General features: G+C 47.6%; 1 protein-coding gene across 11 annotated transcripts in view; it reads left to right on the top strand.

Moving 5' to 3' along the window:
• Nucleotides 1-25,515, top strand: part of chl1b (cell adhesion molecule L1-like b) — a 1,240,677-nt gene that overhangs the window by 204,396 nt on the left and 1,010,766 nt on the right. The gene's annotated exons all lie outside the window — the stretch shown is intronic.

Consider the following 25,515-nt stretch of genomic DNA (forward strand, 5'->3'; position numbering starts at 1 on the left):
AGCCATCAGCTCAGTGTGCCTGAGCCGGGCCTGGGTGCTCATTTCAGCAAGGCTACGCACCTCCTCTGCACTCTGTGCAGCAGTCATCACTCCCTGCCTTGCCCTCCGGGGAGCCGGTGGTCGAACTTGCCTACCCCCCCCGCGCTGCTGCATGCCGCTTGTTCCAGCAACTGGCTCATTAGCAGAGCCCCCCCCCTCCCCTCCAGGGAACTACTATCCCCAGTCTGCAGATGTGTACGCTCCCCTGAAGTTGGAACGGATACTCCGGCTTCCTCCTGATCCTCGCCTCCGGAGGCACTGGCACTGGCAGCTTCAGGGCGCAGATCCCGAGTTGGTGATGCAGTATCTGAAAGCAGGGAGGTGGAAGAGTGGCTTTAGCAAAAGGTCAGGTTGGCGGCAAGGCATGCCAGATTGCGGCAAGGCTCTTACATGGCTGCACACTGAGAAAGCATGCTGGCGGGGGGACCAAGTGGAAGGAGACAGCTGAAAAAGGTGAGAGCCTTACCCTCGCTGTCGAGAAGGGGGTCGGCAGCTGCAGTGGTAACAGGACCACTCAGACGTCCTCCAAGAATCTGGTGCACTCTCTCCTCGAGATCCGTGAGAGTGACCACTTGTGGAGGTCCGCCACCGGTTCGACGCTGGTCCTTTCGGATCGTCGCCAGCTTGGACTGCAGGGGAAAGAAGGGGAAGCTCTGTTACATGATGCCTTGAGAGATCATCTCATTCCCCCCATGGTGCAAGAGCCCTTACATGATGCCTTGAGAGATCATCTGATGCCCCCTATGGTGCAAGAGCCCTTACATAATGCCTTGAGAGAGCATCTCATGCCCCCCATGGTGCAAGAGCCCTTACATGATGCCTTGAGAGAGCATCTCATGCCCCCCATGGTGCAAGAGCCCTTACATAATGCCTTGAGAGATCATCTCATGCCCCCCATGGTGCAAGAGCCCTTACATGATGCCTTGAGAGAGCATCTCATGCCCCCCATGGTGCAAGAGCCCTTACATGATGCCTTGAGAGAGCATCTCATGCCCCCCATGGTACAAGAGCCCTTACATGATGCCTTGAGTCAAATGTGCATGTGTGTGCCCAGAAAGGGCCATGGGTGCTTGCTAACAGATGGCCATTGGGGCACCATGGCAAGAGGGTGCGCGAAGTCAGGTGCAGATGGAGGGAATCAGAAGTTTGCATAAAGAACACTCACCCTAACGACCCGAGTGAGGTCGTTGAATTTCTTCCTGCACCGAACAGGGCTCCTGGTCGCCATGCTGCTGGAGTTGACCCTCTGAGAAACATCCCTCCAAGCTCGGCGGTAATCCTTTTGATTCGGCCTCCTGCCATTGTCAGGGTACAGAACATCTCGACGGCGCTCCACTGTGGACACCAACTCCTCCAGAGCCTCAGTGCTGAAGCGCTCTGCTCTCTGTCTCACCTTCTCCATCCTGACCAAGTTTTTTGCGCCAGAGAAGGAAGAGCGCCGATTCTGAGGCCTACAGGGCTTTGAGTGTGGAAGCTGAGGCTGACTGACCCACCCCTTTAAGAGCCGGCCGGTGCCTGGAAGTCTCGTGGTTATCGGTAATTGAGATCACCTGCGCTGCGCCCGTCCGCGCCGATATTGGGTAGCGCCGGAAGTTTTGCGCCTTAGGAGGCCCGTGCAACGTCTGAATTCGCGCCTCAATCCCCTTTGGGGGCGATGCGACCCAATATCATGCCAGGCTGGCTATAAACTTTGCGCAGCGCCAGTTCTAACGCCTCAAGCGGGGCTATACCCAATTTCTAGGCCTCAATGTCTTAAGCAGTAGACATACTGAGAAATAAACAATATTACTCTTCTTTTCCTCTGGATAGAGATTTATAATGTTCATTGATTCTTTCTTTCTTGTCTCTCTCTATGAATTGTGAAGGAAAGCTTAAGATCTTTTTAGGACTCTAGTCACTCACACCCATCCTTGTAACCTTGATGATTTATTATGGCGTGATAAGAGTTGTTTTTCAGTTTAGTTGTTTTTCAGTTTTCCTAATTAATCGGTTGATCATTGTCTTGTTTGTTTGTAATATAGACTACTCTCTTATCTGGAAGAACGTTGACCCCTTATTCATCATTCTTTGCTAACAAAAGACCCCTCTTTGCTGACAAAGCTTTTTCTTGCTAAAGGTCCGTACCCTGAAGCATTCTGGGAATGAGTAAATTGACCATTTTATTATTTCTATCTACAGTACAGGTCTACAAGCTATTTATAAGTGAAATGAAAGCAAAAACCTTAATCATATGAGATTGAACCAAATCCTACTCTTACGTATCTATATATATAAAATGGTCCGTCTGTCTTTCCGTCTCTGTCCGGCTATACAATCAAAAGTTATAGAGCGTACCTACACATACGTTATATCAAAAGAAAGCTTATCATTAGGGAACTCTAATAGACGTATTTACTTTTTGGTCAGACAAAAATTGTTCTGACAGTATACAATAAAGGTTCAAAAAACGGCAACATTCCGCTCATTAGCGTTGAGTGACGTGATGGTTGACCAATCATACAGGGGATTAACCTGATGGTTGACCAATCGGTGTGTCACGGGGGGCGTTTCATTGCGTGTGTGGGTGGGCCTAATCCTTCTGAGTTGAGGTGAGTGGCTGCCATCTTGATTCCTAACTCTTCATTTATTTTTCCCACTTTCTGCGTGTTTATTTTCAAATCTAGATTTCCAGCAAAAAAAAAGTTGCTTTTAAAACACAATTAAATTGTTTTTTAAAAAAGTTAATTCATTTGTAAATATTTTCTCTGACCTCATTAATTTTCCTACCTTTCACCGTTTTTGCAGGCCTCGAAGCCTCGGCCTCTCCTCCCCAGCCACGCCCGAGCTAGGCACCTCCCATTCCGCTCAACAAGCGGCCCGCGATCGTCGCCATCTTTGTAAAGGCTGGCGGGGCGGGTCTGGGCCGAGCGTAGCCATCGCCGCCATCTTTGTAAAGGCTGGTGGGGCAGCACGGAGCTCCGCAGAGCCTTCGCCGGCGCTGGGCTCGGGTGCTTTGTGGCCTGCGGCCGAATGGCGGCTGCGGAGCTCGGGCTGCCCGGGGTGCTGCGCTCGGCTGGGCCATGTCAGTACGGGTGCCCGAGGCCCCGGGGCCTAGCCTTCTCCAACCACCGCCGGCAGCGCAACTCTCAACACTGGCAGAGGGGAGAGGGTCTGCTGGCTCCCCCCTCCCTTTCCCCCCCTCCCTTCCCCCCTTCCCCCCTTTCCCCCCTCCCCCCTCCTTCCCCCACCCTTCCCCCTCCTTCCCCCACACACTCTTCCCCCCCACACCCCCTTCCCACTCCCCTTTCCCCCCCTCCCACACACCCCCTTCCCCCCCTTTCCCCCCACCACCCCTTCCCCCCCCACACCCCCCTCTCTCTCTCTGTCTCTCTCTCCCTCTCTCTCTGTCTTTCTCTCTTCCCCCATCAGTCTCTCTCTCTTCCCCCAGTCTCTCTCTCTCCCCCCAGTCTCTCTCTCTCTCTCTCCCCCCCAGTCTCTCTCTCTCTCTACCCCCAGTCTCTCTCTCTCTCCCCCCCAGTCTCTCTCTCACCCCCAGTCTCTCTCTCTCTCCCCCAGTCTCTCTCTCTCGCTCCCCAGTCTCTCTCTCTCTCTCCCCCAGTCTCTCTCTCTCTCTCCCCCAGTCTCTCTCTCTCTCCCTGTCTCTCTCTCTCTCCCCCAGTCTCTCTCTCTCTCTCCCCCAGTCTCTCTCTCTCTTCCCCCAGTCTCTCTCTCTCTCTCTCCTTCTCCCTCTCTCTCTCTCCTTACCCCTTTCTCTCTCTCTCCTTCCCCCTCTCTCTCTCTCTCCTTCCCCCTTTCTCTCTCTCTCCTTCCCCCACTCTTTCCCTCTCTCTCTCCTTCCCACACAGACAGACAAGCTCATTTATATATATATTAAAATTATTTGTACTTTTTTCATAACAACATGCCCTCAAAAAACCCTCGGCACCACCAGGCACTCCAGCTAGTATATGTATATAAGAATAGGGTATCTTACAGTAACATGAGACCTCCTGCAGCCTTTGCATCCTTGTGTGTGTTGTCTGTGAGTATCATTACCTACAATAAAACCTGTACATGAAGACTATGCATTTAGAACCTTAATTCCTGGCACTGTGACAACAGCTCCAAAGTGGTCTTAAGCCACCCCAGGGGATAACTATCACACCAGGAAGTCTGTAGTGCACATTTATCAAACAAGTAACAAGTGCTAGGTTTCCAAGGAGCAACAACTTAATTGCTATGTGCATGGAAAGGAGGTATCAGCTGGGCAGGGTGCAGAACTTTCAATGGGTGCAAGATTCCCTCAAGTGTAGGTAGGGTAAATGGCACCCATGTTGCCATCAGCTTTCCTCATATTTCCCTCATGGTCTACATGAACAGAAAGGATTCACACTGCATGTTTAAGTGGTATCTGGCCACAGAAATATTACTTTGCATGTAAATGGCTGCTATCCAGAATGCAGCCATGATTCATTTATTAAGCAGTCGTTGACTGTGCCTGTATCATTTGAAGGAGATGAAACATTTGGATAGGCTCTTAGGAGACCAGGGCTAACATCTACATCCATGGTTCCACACCCTACTGAGCAATCGCTCCAATAGCAGAGGAACGACTTGAGCAGGAAACCTAAGGATCTGTTGGCCATTGCTCTGCTGACCAACTCCACAACAGCAACAACAACAACTTGCATTTATATAGCGCCTTTGGCATAGTAGAACATCCCAAAGTGCTTTATGGGAACAATTATCAGGGGTCGAAAGCTCAGCTCGGTACAATAGAATGCCAAGGTTACTAACAGTCTGGTTCAGTCTCAGGTAGTGGACAGGTAGAGGGATGGAGTCAGTGGCTAGGGAATGGAGTTGGTGGCTGGGATCGAAGACAATTGCTTCAGTCTTCCCAGTATTTAATTGGAGGAAATTTCTGCTTATCCAGTACCGGGCAAGTAGCGTAATAAATCAGAGGCAGTGGAGGGGTTGAGAAAGGTGGTGGTGAGGTAAAGCTGGGTGTCATCAGTGTACATTTGGAACCTGACGTATTTTCGGATGATGTCACCAAATGGCAGCATGTGGATGAGAAATAGGAGGGCGTCAAGTATAGATCCTTGGGGGACTCGAGAGGTAACGGTAAGGGAGCAGGAAGAGAAGCCATTGCAGATGATTCTTTGGCTACAACTGGATAGATAGGAATTGAACCAGGCGAGGGCAATCCCACCCAACTAGACAACAGAGGAGGTGCGTTGGAGGAGGATGGTGTGGCTAACCGTGTCAAAGGCTGCAGAAAGGCTGAGAAGAATGAGGATGGATAGTTTACCACAGTCACAGTCACATAGGATGTCATTTGTGACTTTGATAAGGGCCATTTCAGTGCTGTGGCAGGGGCGGAAATCTGATTGGAGGGGTTCAAACATGGAGTTGCAGAAAAGATGGGAACGGATTTGGGCAATGATTACATGTGTAATCATGTGTACCGGCAGTGACCACCCCTGTATAAAAGGCCCTAGCAGGCTTCTGTAGTTTCAGTTTCAAGCTGCCTCTTGTTCAGTAAAGTACCTGTTAAACTGTTCTCCCGAAGTCCGTGTATTATTGAGGCGCGGACTTTACAGTGGCGACGAGTAAGTTCGAACTCACCTGCAGTGTGGCATCATCTCACGGAGATCTCGCCTGAAAGGAAGGTCCTGGAAGGTCGTAGTCTGAGCAACGGGCATCGACCGAGGGCAACCGCCCAAAGAATCCATCGGTGTTTGGGGAATTGCGGGAGAGACTGTGGTTCCAGCGAATCGTGCTGGTAGCAGGTAGCGCGCTGACCCTTCCGGACTGTGGCGGGCTCAAGCTCGATCGAGCGGCTCTACAAATCGGGCCGCGCAGCGTCGCCGGGAAAAGAAAACAAGAGAGAGAGGGTGGGGCGCACAGGGCGTGGTTGGTGCTCAAGAACAGGACAGCGGAGAGAAACTAAACGGGGGGGAAGGAAAGCGAGATGCGCCGAAGCTGCGGGTCGCCGCCATTACCTCGTAGAACGCTAGGAGCAGCGTGGCAGTAAGGGGAAGAAGTAAAAGTGCGGGAGGCGCCATTTTATCCCATTGGGGAAGAAGCAAAAGCGCGGGAGGTGCCATTTTATTCCATTGGGGAAGAAGCAGAAGCGCGGGAGGCACCATTTTAAATCGGCCAAGATGCCGAAAAGTGGCAGTATCACTGCTTTCGACAATGAGGTAGAAGACTGGACCACATATGTGGAAAGAATTGAAGTGTACTGCAAGGCAAATGAGGTGGCTGATGGAAAGAGGGCGTCGGTATTATTAAATCTGATGGGTGCGAGTACGTATGGCCTATTGTGGAATTTAATTACCCCAGCTAAACCAATGGAGAAAAGTTTTGAGGAGATTGTTCATATCTTACAGGAGCATCTAAGCCCTACACCACTGCTGATAGCAGAAAGATTCAAGTTCCATAAAAGAAACCAGCACAAAGATGAGAGCAATGCTGACTATCTTACGGAACTACGCAAGTTATCGAAGCACTGCCAGTTCAGAGCAGGACTGGCAGACACCTTACGGGATAAGTTTGTCTGCGGGCTCCAGAGTGAAGGAACCCAGAAACGACTACTTTCAAAAAAGGACCTGACGCTAGAACAAGCTTTCAGCGTGGCAGTATCCTACGAAGCAGCAGCACGGGAAGCTGCGGAAATACAACAGAATCCACAAGAATACAACGCTAACGAAATGGCGTATGGAGCCGAAAAGTGCTATCGCTGCGGCAGAACAACCCATGAGCAGAAGGACTGCTGGTTTAAAGACAAAATATGCAGGCAATGCGGGAAAATGGGACATATAGCAAGAGTCTGCAGGTCGGGAAAGAAGACCAACACGACAAGAACTACTAAGGAACAGTACAGGAAAGTAAAGAAACTGACAGATAGTAGTTCAGAAGATCAGGAGAGTGATAAGGACTCCGGGAGCAGGCGACTAAGTTGTTTAAAGTTACACAACGTGATCGCAAAAGAAGATCACCGAACCATTTGGGTCACCCTCATGATAGCAGGGTCCCCAGTGAAGATGGAATTGGACACAGGATCAGCCCTAACTGTCATGAATCGACGAGACTATGAGCGGCTATTCTCACACATACCCTTAAAGGACACGCCCATTGTATTGAAGACATACACGGGGCAAAAGGTCTACCCCAGAGGAAAAATAAGGGTGCCAGTTGAATATAACGGAAAGGAAACACAGAAACTATACATGTATATACTACGAGATGGAGGACCACCATTATTGGGACGTGAATGGATCCGAAGACTACAATTGGATTGGCATTCCATTCTGGCACTAACTGTGACTGACAAAAAAGATGATGACGTCGCACCTGGACGTCTGTCACAAATTCTATCTGACGCGGAAGAGGTGTTCCAACAAGGACTTGGGACTCTAAAAGGAGTAAAGGCAACCATAAAGATTGAGGATAACGCAACCCCAAAATTTTTCAAGGCCAGACCGGTGCCATATGCGATACGCCCAGTTGTGGAAGCTGAACTGGAGAGTCTGGAGCGTTCGGGGGTGCTGTCTAAGGTGGACTGGAGCGAGTGAGCCACACCCATCGTTCCTGTAATGAAGAAAGCATTGAGCAGCACGCCTGGGGAGCCAAGGAAGGTTCGCATCTGTGCGGACTTCAAGGTGACTGTGAACCCAGTCCTGCACACAGTACAGTATCCGCTTCCGCGGATAGAAGATATTTTCACCTCACTATCTGGAGGGAAACGTTTTACAAAGATTGACCTGGCTCAAGCATATCTACAAATGGAGGTGGAAGAAGCATCTAGGAAATACCTCACGATTAAACACTCCCAAAGGCCTTTACCAGTACAATCGACTGGTATTTGGGGTAGCATCGGCCCCGGTTATGTGGCAGAGGGCAATGGAACAAGTCCTGCAAGGGATTCCGGGGACCCAGTGTTATTTGGACGACATCCTGGTTACGAGCGAAGATGACAATGAACACCTTGCCAACCTGGAACAGGAGCTCACGAGATTGCAGGAATATGGGCTACGAGCCAACCGTCCCAAATGCGAGCTCTTCAGGAGACAAATCTCGTATTGTGGCCACATGATTGATGAGGAAGGGTTGCATAAGTCGCTGGACAAGATTGAGGCTGTAGTCAAGGCTCCAGCACCAGAAAATGTGTCGCAACTGAGGTCGTTCCTCGGGTTGGTGAACTACTACCATAAGTTCTTGCCGAATTTATCTACAATTCTGCACCCACTGAACGCCCTCCTTCAAACTGGTGTAACATGGAAATGGAGTGATGAGTGTAAGCGTGCCTTTCAGGAATGTAAATGCCAAATCACTTCAAAAGAAGTATTGGCCCACTACAACCCAACACGACCGATTCGGTTTGCATGTGATGCGTCACCTTACGGCATTGGAGCGGTGCTGTCACACAAATTCCGTGACGGTTCAGAGAGGCCAATAGCCTTTGCATCGCGCTCGCTAACCTCAGCCGAGCGTAACTACGCCCAGATTGACAGGGAGGCCCTCAGCCTGGTGTGGGGGGTGAAGAAGTTCAATCACTATCTGCACGGGCAGAAATTCACCCTACTGACTGATCATCAACCCCTGGTCTCAATTTATTAACCCAAAGAAGGGCGTTCCGGTGATGACGGCGCAACGGCTGCAAAGATGGTCACTTTTTCTAGGGGCACATCAATATGACATAGAGTACAAAGGTACGAAACAACATGGAAACGCTGATGGGCTGTCGCGCCTACCGTTGCCTATGGCGGAAGAAGCACCTGCAGTGGACCCGGTGGAGATATTCCATGCGACCATAGTCGAATGTTTGCCTGTTACAAACGCAAGTATTGAGAAGGAAACCCGAAATGGCCCGACACTCTCTCGGGTCTATGATTTGACGGTGAAGGGATGGCCAGCATATGGCGACTCACTGTTGCCAGCATTCTTGCCAAGGAGGGAACAGCTGTCAGTGTGCCGGGGAACCTTGATGTGTGGATCCCGAGTGGTAATTCCACCCAAGTTGAGAGATAGAGTACTCGATGAGCTTCACGAGGGTCATCTGGGAGGGGTAAAAATGAAGAGCCTAGCCAGGGCGTTTGTGTGGTGGCCGGGAATCGATAAAGAAATCGAAGATATGACCAAGAGATGCACAGGATGCCAGAAGGTCCAAAACGCTCCACCACAGGCCCCGCTACATCCATGGGAGTGGCCCTCATCTCCATGGCAACGGGTACACATTGATTTCGCTGGTCCATTTATGGACTCATTGTTTCTAATCGCTGTGGACGCCCATTCGAAATGGCCAGAGGTCATTAAAATGTCCTCCACCACCACGGAGAAAACGATTGCAGTCCTAAGGACCATCTTCGCCAGGAATGGGTTGCCAGAACAGATCTGTTCCGACAATGGCCCACAGTTTGTGTCTGAGGATTTCCGGAGGTTCCTGAAGAATAATGGGGTGAAACATTACACATCTGCCCCATATCATCCAGCCACAAATGGATTGGCTGAGAGGTTTGTTCAGACCTTTAAAAAGGCCATAAAGGCAATGTATAATGACGACATACCACTGCAACATAAGGTGGATAACTTCCTGTTTGCTTACTGGAATGCGACACATGCAGTTACCAACCAAACTCCAGCCGTACTGTTTTTCAACCGGAGACTAAGATGTTGCTTGGATTTCCTCAAACCAAACATAAGACGAGATGTTGAGGATAAGCAATTCCAGCACATAAATGAGAAGCCAACCAGGAGCTTCAAGATAGGGCAACCAGTCTTGGCCCGCGACTACCGAACAGAAAAATGGCAGCCAGGCACGATATGCACACAGCAGGGACCACTAATGTACACAGTGGACGTTGGAGAGAGCATCGTGAGATGCCATGCTGACCAGATTCTAGAGTCACAGGAACAAGCCAAACCTGTACCACAAGCATGTGCACCTGGTAATGAGCCCGAAGTACAGATTGCGTCTACCTCAGAAGTAGGGGTATTGGAAGCTGACGAACCAACCAATGACAATGAGCCAGAATTGACTCCACCGCCAGGACAGGATACTCGAGAAAGGTGCTATCCAGTCTGGATCAGGAAGCCTCCTCAAAGACTGAACTTATAAATGACTATTTCAGTTGATCTATATATTACTGAGAAAATTGTAATTGTAATTAGTTATTATTTAGTTGTTAAATGAATGTTATGTACTGTTTATCTAAAAGGGGAGGAATTGTTGTGTATGTACCTTTAAAGGAATAACTGGTCTTAGACTGCAGTACCGGCAGTGACCACCCCTGTATAAAAGGCCCTAGCAGGCTTCTGTAGTTTCAGTTTCAAGCTGCCTCTTGTTCAGTAAAGTACCTGTTAAACTGTTCTCCCGAAGTCCGTGTATTATTGAGGCGCAGACTTTACAACATGTTCAAGGACTTTGGAGCTGGGGTGGTAGTTTGCAAGGACAGAGGGGTCAAGGGTGTTTTTTTTTGAGGAGGGTGATGACTAGTCTTAATATCGCATGAGCCACTTTCTGATTCGTGACTTATTGCACCTTCTCAGTCTTGAATGCCTCCTAGATTGTAGCAAGCACTTGTGTTCCTCCCCTAAGAGGAGAAGACTGAGAATGCCGTGATGGTATGTTTACAGAATCTATGTACCTAGCTGGCTCCTGCTGCCTTTTTCTTCCACAAACATTTAATTTCACTTTCATGCAATTTACTGCACTATACAATGGCTGATCATTTTCCATTTCCTTTCATTGGTACTGTGATTAATAATAAGATATTTTTGTCTTTGTATTGTTTTAAATAGGGTAAATCTGCATTAAATGACATCCAAAAATTGTGACTCGGGTGTGTATGAAATTTTCTTTGTTCTGTGACAGAGTTCGTCTGTGGATGGCCAATCCACATAGCTGACTGTAAGGCAAACAATCCGTGTGGATTTTGAATCTAAATGTATGTTGGTTGTTTCGTATTCATGTCTTCGTGCACTAAACATAGCATGTTTGTTTCAACAAAATTCTCCTTGGGGCTAGTTTATGAATTAATTTTGGTCATAGCAGTCTAAAAATGTAGTTCCCAACTGTTGAGTATTAGGAACTAGTCTCTTTTACTGAGAGGAAGCACTATTCATAAGCCACCATCGCATGCTTACCGAAATTTTAGTCTCTTCAAATTCTATTTATTGAAGACATCTTCAAAAAGACTGCTGGTACATTCAAAGAGATCCAATTTATAAATGTCAGGCCATGTAGGCAATTTTTATTGCAACTCTACAGAGAATAGAGATGGACCGAACTCTGTAAGCAAGAGACTGGCATTTGTGCACCAGAGGCTGTGGCCGGAATTTTCACATTGGAGAGCTTGCGGGTTTGGGGGGCGGGTCGGTGGTTAAAAGCGCAGAAATTGACACCGCGTCAGGAACCCGCCGTCATCCCGACGACTTCCGCCTTTAACCTTAACCCTTAACTGCCTTTTTAACGTCAGGTTTGGACATTAACTGGTTGTGCATGGGATTCACGCACCTCGGGGACCTCGTCTGTGAAGGGGAGGCGAAAGCTCAGTGGTCATTGTGCGAGTTCATTAAGTGACAACTGGAAAAAGCACATAAATACTCACATCTTACACCTGCTTCCTTGCCTAAGGGCAAAGCTCTTGTTGACACCATTTTTGTAAAGTCTGTGGGTTATATGGTGAATTAATACACAGACTACAAGAGTAACTTTAACAGGACTTTACTATTCGAAGGTCAGGGCGAATCTGCCCAATCAATCCTTACACAGCACTTATATACCGGTGTGGTCACCACCGGTATTACAGTATACAGTAGCCAACACAAAGTAGTGCAACCCTTAAAATAGTTCTCTTAAAGGTGGAACGTTACATACACTACAATCCTCCCTTTTTAGGTTAACAATATATACATATTCCCATTAATATAACATCTTAACATATATACAACTTTATGTGAAACAGTTCACAGATTCAGTCTCTCTGGAGGCTTCCGGACTCTGTCCGGATAATGCCTCGGTGGTGTAGTCGTTTTTGGTGGTGTAGTAGGTTCTTCTGTCAAGGTCGATTCGGCTTGAAGGACCGTTTCAGGTTCATCGGATTCCAGTATTACCGGAGCGGAGGTAGATGCTCTGGGTATCTCTGCTTCAACATTAGACGTATAGAGTTGTGGAGTAGGTTGGGCCTTTGTGGATGATTCTATGATCTGGTCAACATGGCGCCTTATTATGCTTTCACCAATGTCCACGGTATACATCAACGGTCCTAGCCTTTTTCCAATAGTTCCAGGCTGCCATTTCTCGGTACGGTAGTCCCGGGCCAAAACTTGTTGACCTATCTGAAAGGATCTAGTTGGCCTTTCATTCATGCCTTGAAATTGCCGGTTCTCTACGTCCCTTCTGACGTTTGGCTTAATCAAATCCAGCCGGCATCTTATTCTTCTATTGAAAAACATCATGGCGGGAGTTTGGTTTGTGACCGCATGTGTTGCATTCCTGTACGCCAACAAGAAGTTATCTACCTTATGTTGTAGATTTATGTCTTCATTACCCATGGCCTTTATGGCCTTCTTGAAGGTCTGGACAAACCTTTCAGCTAATCCATTGGTGGCGGGATGGTATGGGGCGGACGTATAGTGCTTAACCCCATTGCTTTTTAAGAACTTCCTGAATTCTTCGGACACAAATTGCGGTCCATTATCAGAACAGATCTGTTCCGGCAGCCCATTTCTGGCAAATATGGTCCTTAATACTGTGATGGTTTTTTCCGTGGTGGTGGAGGACATTTTTATTACCTCCGGCCACTTGGAGTGTGCATCCACCGCGATTAAAAACATTGAGTCCATAAATGGACCAGCAAAGTCGATATGTACCCTTTGCCATGGAGATGAGGGCCACTCCCATGGATGCAGAGGAGCTTGTGGTGGCGCGTTTTGGACCTTCTGGCATTCTAGACAGCTCTTGGTTATTTCTTCGATGTCTCCATCAATACCTGGCCACCACACAAACGCTCTGGCTAGGTTCTTCATTTTCACTCCACCCAGATGCCCCTCGTGAAGCTCCTTTAGTACTTTCTGCTGGAGTTTGGGTGGAATCACCACTCTAGATCCACACATCAAGGTTCCTCGGCACACTGACAGCTGTTCTCTTCTGTGCGAAAATGCTGGCAGCATTGGTTCGCCATGTACTGGCCATCCCTCCACCGTTAAATCGTAGACTCGTGAGAGAGTCGGGTCATTTCTTGTTTCCTTTTCGATCATGGAATTTGTTACTGGTAGACATTCCATTATGGTTGAGTGGAACATTTCCACTGGGTCCACTGTAGTCGCCTCTTCTTCCACTGGCAATGGTAGGCGCGATAACCCATCAGCATTTCCATGCTGTTTGGACCTTTTGTATTCGATGTCATATTGGTGTGCCCCTAGTAGAACGGACCACCTCTGTAACCTTTGTGCTGTCATAGTGGAAACGGCCTTGTTCGGGTTGAATATGGACACCAACGGCTGGCGGTCTGTCAGCAATGTTAACTTCTTGCCCTGCAGGTAATGATTGAATTTCTTTACTCCCCACACAAGGCTGAGAGCCTCCCTATCTATCTGAGCATAATTTCGCTCAGCGGAGGTCAATGATCGGGACGCAAATGCGACTGGCCTTTCCGAGCCATTTGGTAGCTTGTGTGAGAGTACAGCTCCAATACCATAAGGGGAAGCATCACAAGCTAGACGAAGAGGTAGCGTTGGGTTGAAGTGAGCCAACACTTCCTCAGAGGTAATCAACGCCTTGCTTCTGCGAAAGGCCTTCTTACAGTCCTCGCTCCACTTCCATGGTACTTCTTTCCGCAACAGAGCATTCAGCGGATGCAGCACCGTGGATAGATTTGGCAGAAACTTATGGTAATAATTAATCAACCCCAGAAACGACCTCAACTGTGATACATTTTCCGGAGCGGGGGCCTTCACGACCGCTTCGATCTTGTCAGGTGACTTGTGCAGCCTCTCTTGGTCAATGACATGACCGCAGTACGAGATCCGTTTCTGGAAGAACTCACATTTCTGGCGATTAACTCGAAGGCCATATTCCTTCAACCTGGTGAGCACCAGTTTCAAATTTGTGAGGTGTTCCTCCTCGTCTTCTCCCGTAATCAGGATATCGTCCAAGTAACACTGAGTGCTTGGAATACCCTGTAAGACCTGCTCCATGGCCCTCTGCCAAATTGCTGGAGCCGAAGCTACTCCAAAAACCAGTCTATTATATCGATACAAGCCTCTGTGCGTGTTGATTGTGAGATACTGGCGTGACTCTTCCTCGACCTCCATCTGTAAATATGCTTGTGCCAGGTCTATCTTGGTGAAGTGTTTCCCGCCAGACAATGAAGCAAAGATATCCTCAACCCGCGGAAGCAGGTATTGTACCGTGTGAAGCACCGGATTAACTGTGTTCTTGAAGTCTCCGCAGATGCGGACCTTCCCCAGTCCCCCTGGCTTGTTACTTGATGAAGACTTCATGACGGGAACAATGGGCGTGGCCCACTCACTCCAGTCCACCTTCGACAGTACCCCTGCATGTTCAAGCTCCTCCAGTTCTGCCTCCACAGCAGGTCGTATCGCGTAAGGTACCGATCTGGCTTTGAAAAATTTTGGGCTTGCATGTTCTGCAATCTTGATTTTTGCCTTAATTCCTCTCAGTGTTCCCAGTCCCTGCTGGAATACCTCTTTAGCCTCGTCCAATATTCTGGACAACCGTTCAGGTTTGACATCTTTCTTTCCAAAATCTACCGTCATTGTGTTTAGTGAGTGCCAGTCTATCTTTATTTTCCTGATCCACTCCCGCCCCAGAAGTGGTGGACCTCCCTCGGGTAGTACATATAAGTCCATTCCTTGGTGATCTTTGCCCTTGTGTCTCACCTTGACTTTTATCTTTCCGATGGGGTATACTTTATGCCCCGTGTATGTCTGCAATACTATCTCCGTATCCCGTAGGGGAATATGTTTGAATAACTTTTTGTAATCTTGTTTATTCATGACCGTCAACGCCGATCCGGTGTCCACTTCCATCTTCACTTGGACTTTTGCAATCTGCAGTGTGACCCAGATAGTTTGTCGGTCAGCTTCTTTACTCACATTGTGAATCCTCAGACTACCCAGTTCCTTGCTGTTGGGGTCTGAATCCGAATTCAGTTCATCTGGACTCTTCACAGTCACCTTATGTACCTTTCTGTACTTCTTCTGCGGTGACTTATTGTTGCTGGTCTTCTTTCCTGACCGGCATACTTTAGCTATGTGACCAAGTTTGCCACATTTTCTACATTCCTGGTTTTTAAACCAGCATTGGTTCTGGTCGTGTGTTGTCTTCCCACAACGGTAACATTTCATTGTACCCGAAGTCATTTGATCCACACTGAGTACCGCTGTCTTCAGCTGCATTTCCGCCATGCCTCTCACTGCGGCTTCGTGCGATGCTGCAATAAGGACAGCCTTATCAAGTGTAAGATCGTTCTCTTCTAGCAGTCGCTTTTGTGTTCCTTCCTTCGACATCCCGCACACGAACTTGTCTCTCAGTGCCTCTGTCAGATTTACCCCAAACTGACAGTATTTTGCTAGCCTACGCAGTTCAACCAGGTACTCCGCATTGCTTTCCTCCTTTAGTTGCGTTCTCCTGTAAAATTTAGCTCGTTCCGCTAACATCAGCGGTGTGGGGTGCACATGATCCTTCAGGACAGCAACAATATTAGCGAAAGACTGATCCGCCGGTTTAGCTGGTGATAGAAGATGCTTCAATAACCCGTATGTCTTCGCACCCATTGAGTTTAGTAAGGTTAGAGCTTTATCATAATTTGCTATCTTATTGACCTTACAATATATCTCGATGCGTTCTACATACGTGGTCCAATCTTCCACATCAGAATCGAATTCGTTGATGTTGCCACGCTTAGGCATCTTCACAATCTTCCTGAGAAACAACAATGAAATTTTTCTTTAACTTTTTTTTTTCCAAAAATGGCGGTTTCCCGCGCTTGTCTTCTTCCCCGCCCACTTTCAAAATGGCGGTTTACCGCTCCTGTCTTCTTCTCCGCCTACTGGCGGGAGGGGTAAGCTTTTCCCTCAGGCGACAACCGCTGGCTTTTGGGGTTCGCAGCCTGCGCGCCGGCTTCAGTGCGTTCTTTGTTCCCTTTTCTCGGCAGGGCAACCGGCGCTGGGGACAACCCGTTGACGGCGAACAGTTCCAGCCGCTGGCTGAATCTCCTCGGTCTCCCTCGCTCGGCTCTGTCTCTCCCGCTCGCTCGGGCTCTGTCTCTCCCTCAGCGGCTTCCAATCGCGCCTCCCAGCCCCCTCGCAGTCCGGTCCTTTCCTCCCCCAGCTGCGGCTGAGTTCTCCGCGGTTTCTTATTTTTATTTCTTCCCGCGCCTTACGATCCCGGTCGCAGCGCCTCGCGGCCTCGGTAGCTGCCCGGCCTTTCGCCGGTCGCGGTCGAGCTGTCTCACGACGCTGTTGCGTCTCCCAGCCCACTTGTAGCCCGGTCTCTCACACCGGCTGCGTTCCCGCTGGTAGCCCGGTCTCTCACACCGGCTGCGTTCCCGCTTGCACCGCGGCTTCCATGCCCCACGCTGCCCCAGTCTCAGCACCTCTGAGCCCGACTTCTGTCCGGCTCCTTTCCCCCCCGACCGTGGTCGAGTTCACCGCCCTTCCTCCGTTCTTTTTTTTTAAATTTTCTCCCTACTCACAGTCAACGTGGCCGACTTGCTTCTCGTGGCTGATCGGCTCACTCACCGCCGTGGCAGAAGGGACGATCACTGCCTGTTGCTGATGGAAGGCTTCGTGTCTGAATTCTTCCTTCTTCCTTGCTCTGCAGACTCGAGTCTTCTCTCAGCAGAATGACGAGGGCGGGTGCCTCCTCTCGACGCTCGTTAACTGCTTTGGATGTATCGCTGCCGCAGGGTAAGATCGAACTCGAAATAACAACAGAAAATGCTGGAAAAACTCAGCAAGTCAGGCAACATCCGTGGAGAGAAATTTGAGTTGACGTTTCGGGTTTGACCCTTCTTCAAAACTGGAGAGAAAAGGAACTAGATCGAAGGCAGGGCTGCGATCGAACTCGTCGCCACTGTAAAGTCTGTGGGTTATATGGTGAATTAATACACAGACTACAAGAGTAACTTTAACAGGACTTTACTATTCGAAGGTCAGGGCGAATCTGCCCAATCAATCCTTACACAGCACTTATATACCGGTGTGGTCACCACCGGTATTACAGTATACAGTAGCCAAGACAAAGTAGTGCAACCCTTAAAATAGTTCTCTTAAAGGTGGAACGTTACATACACTACAATTTTGTGTAGAGATTTAGCTTTCAGGAGTTTGCAGGTGATTTCTGAAGCCGCAGAAGCCACTCTCAGCACATTGCTGTTCACCCTCAGTACATTGGAGGATTGTGCCTCTGATCTCCACTTTACCTGACATCAGTTAGTTCAGCATGGGTGCCGCTTATGCTGTCTCACCTTGGACCTCAGAATTGGATCAAGATGAGCCCCAGCAGCAACAACACCAGCAGCAGCAACAACACCAGCAGCCTTCTCCTTACCGACCTGATACTCCACAGGAGAGAGGGGATCAGCACAGGGATACCCCCAGCACAGGGTATACAGGAAGAGGATGATCTTCTTGGACGTGACTTTGCAGAGAAGACATAAGAGCTCACAAGATTGAGGGAATTACTTCTGTGTAGTTGGTGTTTGTGCAATTTTTTTTTGCAGGGAAATGTTACTTGCTGATCAATCACCGGAGTATGCAAATGCCGACATGTGCATTTGTATCTACAAGAACCGTGAAAACTTAATTTTCTTCAGCCACCTACTGAAGTTAACAGTGTTGTGAGAAAAAGTTGCGGGGACTATCTTTCCTGCTTAGTGAATAGCAAGCTAGGTATTTTTATTATGCATAAATATCAGTGATATTTATATGATGTGATTGTGTGTTTTGATCCGTGTTGCTTCATAGCATTGTAATATCTGTCAAATACAACAGAGAGATTTGCCTAACAATTTTTCATAAAGATATTGCTTTTTTAATAACACTCCTAAATTTTGGATTATTACTTTCCTCAGGAATGCTATTTGGGGCAGGCTGACTCTTGTCTTTTTTGGTGCTGGTTTGCTTTCCTGTTGCTGCTGGCAACATCACTGGTCCTTCTCCGAATGCTTTGTGACCTCTGACTGTCCCTGATTGGCAAGCTATTCTTCAAGCCCCTGGAAGTGTCCTGTTGCTAGGCATGCAGTTTCATCTGTTCCCTTAATGATTGCAGTGATTTTCTTGTGCAGCTTTCTCTGCAGCATGAAAATATGCCCATCTTTATGTGCCCTTTCTTCTGAGGATTGCCTTCTACTTTATTTTTAACATTCTATTTAGCTTTCCAGTTTGCAACCTGTTAAATAGCAAAACTGAGCAGTTACTGTATTTGAATTAAGTGTGGTCATACAATTTTACAAACTAACACTTTTTTACCAAGATTATCTAGGCCCAGCATTTAATTGTAGACATAAGGCTGTTGTGTTTATGCAGTTAGACCACTCCAAAGCTATTGATTTCTATCCTGCAAAGTGTGTAATTTTAAGTGAGAAAGGCTTGCATTTCTGTAGTGTCTTATCATGACTCTGAGAAACATCTCAAAGCAATTCATATAAAATGAATTGCAGTGACCATTACATCTATATATATATTTAAAGAGAAAGAGACAGAGAGGCAAACACAGCTGTCACTTTACAAACCAGGAAAACTTCTTACTTTTGTTAACTAGAACTATATGATCTTTATGTACACCTGAATTACTGGAACAGGCAAAAGGGGTATAGATTTATTGAATCATAGAATGATACAGCACAGAAGGAGGCCATTCGGCCCATCGTGCCTTTGAAAGAGCTATCCAATTAGTCTTACTCCCCTGCCCTTTCCCCATAGCCCTGCAAATGTTTCCCCTTCAAATATTTATCCAATTCCCTTTTGAAAGTTATTATTGAATCTGCTTCCACCACCCCTTCAGGCAGCGCATTCCAGCTCACAACAACCCTCTGCGTAAAAAACAATTCTCCTCATCTTTTGTCTTTTGTTCTTTTGTCTCATCTCTGAGACTGAAAGCATTTCCTCAGTGCTCTACTTTTAGCCCTTTGATATTCATCCTGTAGCTCAGGTTTCCCTCAGCCAGTGGCCAGATTTTCTTAGACCAGAGGCCAGGAAGACTCATTATTTATTAGATTTTAGTACCTGCTGCTGATCTTGCTCCAGCCACAGTCTGCAAGGATTTTCAGAACTCTCTGGTGACATCATGATGTAAGGTGCTGAAGAAAGCTCAGGACATTTTATGCGTCAGGACATCAACTACTGATGACATGAAGCAATTACAATGTGCGTGCGGAGTGTCAATTTGTTATGGCTACACTACATCTACACAACTGCTCTGGAATACACGCTGCCACTAGTTTAGAGGGAGACCGGCGATGTGACTATAGTGTAAATTAAGGAGAGTGTTGGTCTTGCACTGCACTCCAAAGTGTAAAAGGGCCAAAATGTCAGTGTGCATTAAGTGGTGAATTCCTGGAAAGGGAATTGATCCCCACAACCATCTAATTCAGAGGTGAAGGTGCTATCAACTGAGCCATCTGTTTGCATATATGTGCATTATAGAGTAACACCGAGCATGCCATTTTACATTTCCCATACAAGCTATCCTTTTACTCTCTGAGTAAGATTGCCAAATTAGTGTCAAATTACGAACAGTTTTGATCTGTGGATCCGTGTTCTCTAGGAATTGAATTCAAACTGACTGAGCTAATTTCACAGAAGACTTTTAGAACCAACAAAAGGATAATCCCACTAGTCTGGGCTGGTTTCATATCCGTGGCCCGAAAGTCAAAGTGTGCTACTCCTCTGGAATTTTGGTGGAGTTTCGACCAGTGGCTTGTACGAGCATGCATCTGAATAGATACGAATATATAATCAGTTTATTCCTACATTTAGTCAATAATTCATTCAAATGGAGCTCCAATTTAGCTATTGGGAAGGTGAATCCACTTTCTGTTTACTACTATAGGCATTGTGGTGTATGTAACCGTTCCACCTTTAAGAGAACTATTTTAAGAGATGCACTACTTTATCTTGGCTGCTGTATACTGTAATACCGGTGGTGACCACACCGGTATATAAGTGCTGTGTAATGATTTATTGGGCAGTTCAGCCTGACCTTCGACTAGTAAAGACCTGTTGAATTTATTCTTGTGGTCTGTGTGCAGTGATTCTTATTAACAATAATTAGAACACACAGTCTTAACAGTGGCGACGATGACGATCTTACCCTGTGGCAGAGATATATCCAAGGCAGTTTAACGGGCGTCGAGAAGAGGCATCCACCCTCATCATCCTGCTGCGAAAAGACTCGGGTCTGAAGAGCAAGGAAGAATCCTGACACGAAGCCTTCCATCAGCAACAGGCAGTGATCATCCCTTCTATCACGGTGGTGGGTAAGCCGATCAGCGACGAGCAGCAAGTCGGCCACGTTGGCTGTGAAGTAGGGGAGGGAAAAACGGAGGAAAAAAGGGCGGAGAACTTGACCACGGCCGGGGAAAAGAGCCGGACAGAAGTCGGGGCCAGAGGCGCTGAGACTGGGGCAGCGTAAGGCACGGGAGCCGCGGTGAATGCAAACGCAGCCGGTGTAAAAGACCGGGCTGCAAGCGGGCTGGGAGACGCAACAGCGTCGAGAGAGAGCTCGACCGCGACCGGGGAAAAAGGCCGGGCAGCTACCGAGGCCGCGAGGCGCGGGAGAAAATAAAAATAATTTTAAAAAACGCGGAGAACTCAGCCGCAGCCGGGGGAAAGGACCGGACTGCAAGAGGGGCTGGGAGGCACGATTTGAGAACCGCTGGGGAGGGCGAACGCAGCAATACGGCAATCGCCATTACAGCCAGCGGGGGAGAAAGGCAAACGCGGGAAGCCGCCATTTTCATAGGCGGGGGAAGAAGACAAGCGCGGGAAACCGCCATTTTGAAAAAAGAAAAGAAAAGAAAAATTTCTTTTTGTTTCTCAAGAAGATTGTGAGGATGCCTAAGCGTGGTAACATCAACGATTTCGATGCCGATGTTGAAGATTGGGCCACGTATGTAGAACGCATAGAGATTTATTGTAAGGCAAATAAAATATCAGATGAAGATAAAGCACTAACCTTACTAAACTCAATGGGTGCGAAGACATACGGGCTATTGAAGCATCTTCTATCACCAGCTAAACCGGGGGATCAGGCTTTCGCTAATATTGTTGCTGTCCTGAGAAATCATTTGAACCCCATACCGCTGATGTTAGCGGAACGATTTAAATTTTATGCGAGAACGCAACTGAAAGAGGAAAGCAACACGGAGTATTTAATTGAACTGCGTAAGCTAGCGAAATACTGTCAGTTTGGGGAAAGACTGACAGAGGCACTGAGAGACAAATTCGTGTGTGGATTGTCGAAAGAAGGAACACAAAAGCGGCTGCTTGAAGAGAATGATCTTACACTTGATAAGGCTGTCACTATTGCAGCATCGCACGAAGCCGCAGCGAGAGGCACTGCGGAAATGCAGCTGAAGACAGCGGTACTCAGCGTAGATCAAATGGCTGTGGGTACAGCGAAATGTTATCGTTGTGGAAAGACAACACACGATCAGAACCAATGCTGGTTTAAAAATCAGGAATGTAGAAAATGTGGCAAGCTTGGTCACATAGCTAAAGTATGCCGGTCAGGAAAGAAGACCAGCAACAAAAAGTCACCGCAGGAAAAGTGCAGAAAGGTACATAAGGTGGCTGAGAAGAGTTCGGATGAACAGAATTCGGATTCAGACTCCAACAGCAAGGAACTGGGTAGTCTGAGAATTCACAATGTGAGTAAGGAAGCTGACCTACAAACTATGTGGGTCACACTTCAGATAGCAGGAGTCCAAGTGAAGATGGAATTGGACACCGGATCGGCGTTGACGGTCATGAATAAGCAAGATTACAAAAGGTTATTCACACATATTCCCCTACGGGATACGGAGAGAGTATTGCAGACATACACGGGGCAAAGAGTATACCCCATCGGGAAGATAAAAGTCAAGGTGGTACACAAGGGCAAAGAACACCAAGGAATGGACTTATATGTACTACCTGAGGGAGGTCCACTACTTCTGGGACGGGAGTGGATCAGGAAAATAAATATGGACTGGCACTCCCTAAAAGCAATAACGGTAGATTCCGGAAAAAAAGATGTCAAACCTGAACGATTGTCCAGAATATTGGATGAGGCTAAAGAGGTGTTCCAACAGGGACTGGGAACACTGAGAGGAATTACGGCAAAAATCAAGATTGCAGAACATGCAAACCCAAAATTTTTCAAAGCCAGACCGGTACCTTATGCGATACGACCTGCTGTGGAAGCTGAGCTGGAAGGGCTAGAACGTTCAGGAGTACTGTCTAAGGTGGACTGGAGTGAGTGGGCCACGCCCATTGTTCCCGTCATGAAGCGTTCATCGAGTAACAAGCCAGGGGAACCGGGGAAAGTCCGCATCTGTGGAGACTTCAAGACCACGGTTAATCCGGTGCTTCACATGGTGCAATATCTGCTTCCGCGGATTGAGGATATCTTTGCTTCATTGTCTGGCGGGAAACACTTCACCAAGATAGACCTGGCGCAAGCGTACTTACAGATGGAAGTTGAGGAAGAGTCGCGCCAGTATCTCACAATCAACACGCACAGAGGCTTGTATCGATATAATAGACTGGTTTTTGGAGTGGCTTCGGCTCCAGCAATTTGGCAGTGGGCCATGGAGCAGGTATTACAGGGAATTCCAAGCACTCAATGTTACTTGGACGATATCCTGATTACAGGAGATGACGATGAGGAACACCTTGCAAATTTGAAACTGGCGCTCACCAGATTGAAGGAATATGGACTTCGAGTTAATCGCCAGAAATGTGAGTTCTTTCAGAAACGGATCTTGTACTGTGGTCATGTCATTGACCAGGAGGGGCTGCACAAGTCACCTGACAAGATCGAAGCTGTTGTGAAGGCTCCCGCTCCGGAAAATGTATCACAGTTGAGGTCGTTCCTAGGGTTGATTAACTATTACCATAGGTTTCTGCCAAATCTATCCATGGTGCTGCACCCGCTGAACGCTCTTTTGCAGAAAGAAGTACCATGGAAGTGGAGCGAGGACTGTAAGAAGGCCTTTCACAAAAGCAAGGCATTGATCACCTCAGAGGAAGTGTTGGCTCACTTCAACCCAATGCTACCTATTCGTTTAGCTTGTGATGCTTCTCCTTATGGTATTGGAGCAGTACTCTCACACAAGTTGCCAAATGGCTTGGAAAGGCCAGTCGCATTTGCATCCAGACCATTGACCTCCGCTGAGCGCAACTATGCTCAGATAGATAGGGAGGCTCTCAGCCTTGTGTGGGGAGTAAAGAAGTTTAATCATTACCTGCAGGGCCAGAAGTTTACACTGCTGACAGACCACCAGCCGTTGGTATCCATTTTTAACCCTAAGAAGGGTGTTTCGGTGATGACAGCACAGAGGCTCCAGAGATGGTCCCTTTTCCTAGGGGCACATCAATATCAGATAGAATTCAAAGGTACAAAGCAGCATGTTAATGCTGATGGGCTGTCGCGCCTGCCACTACCTACTGAGGAGGAGGCACTGACGGTTGAGCCGGTGGAGTTATTTCACTCGACCATCATCGAATGTTTACCTGTCACCAATGCAAATATTGAAAGGGAGACGAGGAATGACCCGACACTGTCCCGGGTCTACGAATTGACAGTAAAGGGATGGCCAGCCCATGGTGATCCACTGTTACCGGCATTCTCAGCAAGACGAGAACAGCTGTCCATCTGTCAGGGAACATTGATGGATGGAACAAGGGTGATTATCCCTCCTAAGTTAAGAGAGAGAGTTCTAAAAGAACTACATGAAGGTCATCTGGGGGGAGTCAAGGTGAAAAGCCTTGCTAGGGCTTATGTGTGGTGGCCGGGTATCGACCAACAGATAGAGGATCTGACGAAAAGCTGCTCAGGGTGCCAAAAAGTCCAAAATGCACCTCCAATTGCACCGCTGCATCCATGGGAATGGCCTTCAACCCCATGGCAATGTGTACATATTGACTTTGCTGGTCTATTCATGGACTCCATGTTTTTAATTGCGGTGGACGCACATTCTAAATGGCCAGAAGTGATTAAAATGACTACCACTACCTTGGAGAAGACGATCGCGGTGCTAAGAACGATATTTGCAAGAAATGGATTGCCAGAGCAAATATGTTCAGACAACGGACCACAGTTCGTGTCAGAGGAATTCCAGAAATTCCTGAAGAAGAATGGGGTGAAACATTATACCTCTACCCCATATCATCCAGCTACGAATGGGCTGGCCGAGAGGTTTGTACAGACGTTCAAAAAGGCAATAAAGGCCATGAGCGAAGATCAGATTCCACTGCAACACAAGGTGGACAATTTCCTACTGGCATATCGAAACGCCACCCATGCAACAACAAACCAAAGTCCTGCCATGATGTTCTATAACAGGAGGTTGCGGTCCATGTTGGACTTGTTAAAACCAAATGTGCGGAGGGAAGTCGAAAACAAACAGTTCCAGCATATCAATAACAAGCCCACTCGGAGTTTTGAAATAGGACAACCGGTGTTAGCCAGGGACTATAAAAACGAGAAATGGCAATCTGGAACAATTCGGGCCAGACAAGGACCCCTGATGTACACGGTAGATGTTGGTGAAAACGTAATGCGACGTCATGCTGACCAACTGGTGGGATCGAGAACAAGGGTCGAGCCCATGGTTACGACAGAGACAACCGTGGAGGAAGTTAGTGAACCTGAAGCATCTACCTCAGAAGTGAATATACCTGATGATGATGTCCTATCCATAGGGGATCAACTAGATGAGTCACCCCAGCAACGAGAACCAGAGACCCCTGAAAGGCGTTATCCGTCTCGGATCAGGAGGCCTCCTCAGAGACTGAATCTGTGAACTGTTTTTACATGAAGTTGTGTATATATGTTATTATGTTATGTTAAATGGGGAATATATATTGTTAAGCTAAAAAGGGAGGATTGTGGTGTATGTAACCGTTCCACCTTTAAGAGAACTATTTTAAGAGATGCACTACTTTATCTTGGCTGCTGTATACTGTAATACCGGTGGTGACCACACCGGTATATAAGTGCTGTGTAATGATTTATTGGGCAGTTCAGCCTGACCTTCGACTAGTAAAGACCTGTTGAATTTATTCTTGTGGTCTGTGTGCAGTGATTCTTATTAACAATAATTAGAACACACAGACTTAACAGGCATGGTCAAAGTTTAAAGTCTCTTGATACTACTGGGGCCTCTGGTGCTTTGTGGGTTGTGATAACATTGAATTGTATCAATTTTACAAAACTTTTTGAAGAACTCCAAGAGCTCAAAGAGGTGGCTCAAAGAG

Source organism: Somniosus microcephalus, chromosome 11 (assembly GCF_052327205.1).
Source record: "Somniosus microcephalus isolate GS21.2 chromosome 11, FLI_Smic_1.0, whole genome shotgun sequence".
NCBI lineage: Eukaryota > Metazoa > Chordata > Chondrichthyes > Squaliformes > Somniosidae > Somniosus > Somniosus microcephalus.